This window comes from Mus pahari, chromosome 13 (genome assembly GCF_900095145.1).
Source record: "Mus pahari chromosome 13, PAHARI_EIJ_v1.1, whole genome shotgun sequence".
NCBI lineage: Eukaryota > Metazoa > Chordata > Mammalia > Rodentia > Muridae > Mus > Mus pahari.
The window spans coordinates 25,726,868-25,732,369 of NC_034602.1; positions in this window are offsets into that span (position 1 = coordinate 25,726,868).

The window sequence follows — 5,502 nt, forward strand, 5'->3', positions numbered from 1 at the left end:
ACTGGAGCTGGACAGTGGACGGCCCTGATCAGTGACCATGAGTTCCGACCTTTGGAGCTCTTGCGGTGGATGAGAAGAACCAGAACTGGAACTGTCCAGTGCAGGGTCTTGACGGAACCTAGACCTTGCTGCTGGCCCAAGCCACCCTCTCTTTGCACTGTAGATGAGATCTCTATGTGAATATTTTTCATAGTTAACTTGGCAGATGAAAGGAGGCTCACTGTTCGGGGGCCAGTGTGAGAACTGGAAAGAGACACACCCAAGGTAAACGCACCATTGAAAGTAACTGCTGGAGCTGTGTGCACTTCATAGTGCGACGCCCGGGTATGGTCCCCAGAGTGGGGAGGAGGAGGGGAAGGAGGAGATGGAGGGGGGAGAGGGGGAGGAGGAGATGAAGGAGGAGGTGAAGGAGGAGGAGGAGGGGGAGAAGAAGGAGGAGGAGGGGGAGAAGAAATGGAATATAAAAGAAGAGGAAGAAGAGAAAGAGAAATAAGTGGCCTGCTATCCCCAAGGTGGGCTGACAGCTAACAGCATTATCAGCACTTCCTTCTATGGAGTAGAGAGCAGACTCAGGCTACTTGTCAAAGCCACATAGCAAGAGGCAAGGACCTCATTCCTTGTTGTAATTTAGAAGCTAAGGCATTGACTTCTGAAGCGTCCTGGGTCCCTACTCTCTGCCTGCATCATAGCTATGTGACCTTGGGCAAGCCCCTCTTCTCTCTGACCCTGGCTGCAGGCAAAACCCTTGCTACTGCTTAGCACAGTGCCCAGAGGGACACAGCACACAATCACTTAGAGGACTAAGCAACTGCTGACTGCCAAATTTAGTTGGGGGAGGGGGTAAGATGCTTAACTGTGGCTCTCAGTTGCTCTGTCCATCAAAAGGGTTTGTAATAGCTTGATCTCATCACGAGGAATAAGTGAGTTACTGTAGGCTGAGCTTTGATTTTTCCATAAGCACACTATATTTTTAAGGCTATTTGAGGCCAGGGAGAGATGATGGGGGCCCCAGCCCCCCACTGGCTATAGCTCCAAGCACTGCCTCGACTGCCATTTGGCTATTATTAGGCCCAAAGTCCTCATCTCAAATCCAGATGGGGAGTAAGAGGAGCAGTCAGGGCCTGGGCTGGGAACACGGCTGGGAGACTGCATGTGGGTTTGGGCCCCACCCTGCCTGCAGCTGGTCCAGCAGCCACGTCTACACTTGGCTCTGAGGTTGGTGCTAAGCCCTCCCTCCCACCACTGCCGCCTCCTCTGGGAAGGTTCTGCAGTCTTAGCACTTTCCTGCCAGCCCCCAAAAGGCCGGGCCGCACAGAGGCTTTGAGTCTATGCTGCTTGCCTCGGGAGCCTTGGAGGAAGCAATGTGCTCTCCCATCCACAGCTCTTTATGTGTCCAGGAAGGAATCCTGGGTCTGCTGAAGGAAAAGGGCCCACACATCTGGGCCACACATCTGGGCTCAAATGCAAACCCTGCCATCGACCCGCTCAGTCAACTTGGATAAGAATTACCCTGTCTCTGAACTTCAGTTGTTTTTAATTATGTAAATTGGGTATATCCCAGTACCTACTTGACAGCTGAGTATAAACAGCAGGTGCTCAATACATGCCATACACACAGTAGGTGATTGATATGTACCAGGTTTGATGTTATTTCTCATGCTTGGGTGTATTGAACCCTGAGAAAGAAAGACGGGACTTAGGGTTTGTGTGATTTTGAGACCTGCTCCTTGTCCTCTCTGGGACTCAAGATACCTATCTGGTCCATGAAACGGACATCTAGGGTTTTGGTGTGGCAAGAGCCAGCTCCTGCATTCACTAGTAGTCAGAGAATTGGTTTTAAAAAAAAATCTGACAAGAAATGAGATGGGCCAAGCTCCCACAGGGCAGCTGATCGGTGATCAGGAACAAGGGTCTGCGTCTGAGTTGTGGGTGAGGAGTCAGATGCCGTAGCCTTACTGAGACTGCCTCATCTCTGCAGAGGCAACATCTCACGGGACTCAAGGGTCCTTATGCTGGAACTGCTGCATGTGTATTGGGAACCAGGGTCCAAATCATCAAATGTATCCTAACAAACTAGGGCTACATCTTTCTCCCAGCACTGGGGACCCCTTAAAGGTCCCCAGAGGTCCAGGTTAACCCCCATGAGCCCTCCCCTTTGTCCCTGGGACTGTTCTTCTGATGCCCCCTCTGCCCAGTAGCTGTTCTGTAGTCCTTTCTCTCTCCTCCAAGGATGGCAGTTGGTCAAGCACAGTTGCCCAGAGATACAACAGCTGGATGACATCATGGATGTGACAGTCTTGCCAAACTGGTTTGAGAAGCAGGTCATCAATGTTGCTCCTCGAGCTGCTGGCTGTGACCATGGGGGCCTCGGCTCTACCCACAAGGGGGAAGGGCCCACCCAGTCCCATCTCGGAACCACGGCCTCATTTGTTAGACTGCTCCTGTCTGCTCTCACAGCTAGCATCTGCCGCCTGCTGACCCTGCTGCTCCGTTCCTCCAGCCTTCTGGATGTCAATCTACACTCTGCTCTCAGTAGGTTTTAGAATCTGGGTACCATCTCTCCCCCTGCCTTGCCTGCACCATCAGCCATCAAACCACCTCTCACTCCCTGATTCTTTCTGTTGCCCAACAGCCTCCCGATCACCTCACGCTCCAAGGGTCAGGCCTCAGCTGGCCTTGTAACCACTTATGGGCATCTCCTAAAGCTAAGCTCTTTCTGAAAGGTTTATGGTTTTCTGCTGGGCAGCTTGGGAGGGATACTTAGAAATGCCCAAATCACCACCGAGCACATTGATCTCCACTGCGCAGAGAAGGAAACTGAGTCTCCGAGAAGCCAGAGGCCTTGCGTAGGGCAGAACCAGCTCCAAGAGAACATCACGTTTCTTGCCACTCGCTTGGCCCCAGGTGCAGGCTAGGCCCCTGTCTGGGGCAGGAGAAGTCAGAATGGCTCAGGGAACCAGGCTGCCAGCTTAGTAAAACCATCATTTTTGGACTTGAGCTTTGGAACAAAATATTGCCCTTGGCCCACGAGATGTCTGCCCCTCCCCCCCACACTCTGCCAGTAACAGGGTTGGATGTGGAAGAATCCAGAGCTTTCCTCTTATAGCCCTTTGGAGGACTGGATGCCAGTCAGTCAGTCAGTCAGTTCTGCAGCTTTTACAGATGAGCGGATAGAAACTCAAGCCTCCCAGGTCCTCCCACATTCATTCACCCTTCTCATCTGGCTCTCCCCAGATAGTACCACCCCTATTTCTTATTCTGCCTACATTCTGCTCACCTCCTTTTCTTACCCACAAGCCTCCCAGACTTTACTCTTCTGAAAAATGTCCTTCCATCTAATGACTTTCTTTGTACTCATCTTCAATGATGTTTATCATACATAGCACCACCTCTGAAGAGCCCTCCGAGATTTCTTCCATCTTAGAAATAACAAGGGGAGGAAAGGTGCTCTGGCGCTGGGCAAAATTCTGCCGCAATGGTGCCGTTTCCACCTTGGGTTTCAATATCCTCTTTGTAGAGTCCGACTGTCTTGCACAGTTGTTATCTTGGCGATCTGATATTCAGCGCCTGCTGTACATTCACGGGACGTTTTTCTCTTCCCTGCCTACATTATAAAGTTCTCACCACTCGCAGGGGGGCGCCCTTTGATGCCCAGATCACCATCACCACCACCAGATACCTCTTTTCATGGCACCATCCCTGACAAGAAGGAAGAAAAAGGCAAGGTAGGTCAGTCTGGAGGCGGGCCAGGGCTTGACATGCGTACACAGCACCGCCAGGGTGAGGGCACACAGCGCTAGACAATCCCGGAACCAGGCACTCAACTCCGAAATTCATTGATCCAGTTCATTGATCCCAGCCAGGGCGAGCAGGCGGTTGGTTCACTGGAGCAATCGGCTCCCACTCAAGTAGATCCTGAGACTCCAAAGGGGTCTAGTTGTGTCCGGAGGGAAGGGTGAGTCCCTGGCGATGCAAGATTTTCAGTTCTCCAGATCTGGCCTTGGAGTGCCTTCAACCTCATTCAGAGGATAAGCTGGTACCTAGGCCAGGTAGGGAAGACTAGAAACTGTAGTCTCCACAGTGGGCATCTTCGTTAGTTTGGCGCATTTCTTCTGCCTTACCCTCAAGGGGCTTCCTTTTCTAAGTCTTATTTTCCAATATATAAGGTGAGAGGCCCACCTTTCAGGGCTGGTGGGAGGAAACCAAAAGACTTTAAATAGACACAGGCCCTCTCTTTAGGTATGTACCGGTTGGTCTTGGAGAAATCTGAGCTGGAGCTCTCTGAGAGACTACAGGAGCCAGCTCAGCTCCACCTCGGTTCCACATCGTAGTGTTAGAAGCAGAGATTAGAATCCTGGCTAGGTAGGATGAACCTCGACTCCATTACCCATAGGCTTTTGTCTCATCTGAATAAGGGAACAATTCAAATCTCATTTAGTTGTTATGGATATTATAATCTGATATTATAATCATTATAATCTTATAATATCATAATCTGATACACAACACACACATAAAAATACATTGGTGCTTTTATGGTTTATTGGGTTTTTTGTTGTTTTTTCCGAGACAGGGTCTCTATGTATAGCTCTGGCTGTCCTTTGTAGACCAGGCCGGCCTCGAACTCAGAAATCCGCCTGCCTCTGCCTCCGGAGTACTGGGATTAAAGGCGTGCACCACCACGCCCGGCTTGATTTACAGTTTTTAATTTATCAAGCTGGACTCCAGACCTTATTTGCCCAGGCTCCACCCTACTTTTTTCTCAGGCAAGACCAGTAGAGCGGCTCCACAGCCTCCAGGATGACAGGCAGCTTTCCCCACTGGGTCTGAGCTCTTGGGTCTCCTGGCTGACTCTTTGTATTGCCTCCTTGGGACCTAGTTTCCCCCATTTGTTGAGAGTTGTGAGGGTCATACTCCCTATTTAGAACTTCGGGGCTCTCAGAGGCAGACTTTAAAGGGTTTGAGAGAGCATGCTACACATATGAGCAAGGAAGGCACGATATGATTGATCCTGCTCCATCTCAGATGTCCTGGGCGACTCAATAAAGCGTCAAAATGCTGCTGGTCACCCAGTCCTTAACCTGAGGTGGCCCAGACCAGGTGTCCCGAAAGCGCCCTTTAAGCATTGAGTTGACCCGGCAGTTTGTGTAGTAAGGCCCCTAGTGGGTGGAGTCCGGAGAAAGGATGTGGTCTCAAGAACAAAGAGAAGGGCAGGGAGGGGCTTTCAGGACCGCTCAGGGCTTACAGGATCCCAAGATACTTATTTGCCCGGCTTGTGGCACATTCCGGACTTTGGCTTAGAGCCTGCATCCTGGCGAAGCCCACCCGAGCATGTCTAGAACCTCGCAACAGCAGTTCCCCAAACTACAATACCCAGCATGCCTGTACAGTGAGGGGCTGGAGTCTTTTAGGGGCGGGCCCTAAAAATTGAATTTTCCCAATGGGACCGGAGAAGGGGCGTGACTCAATAGAGAATTGGCTGGGACAGCTTGGCAGGGCGGA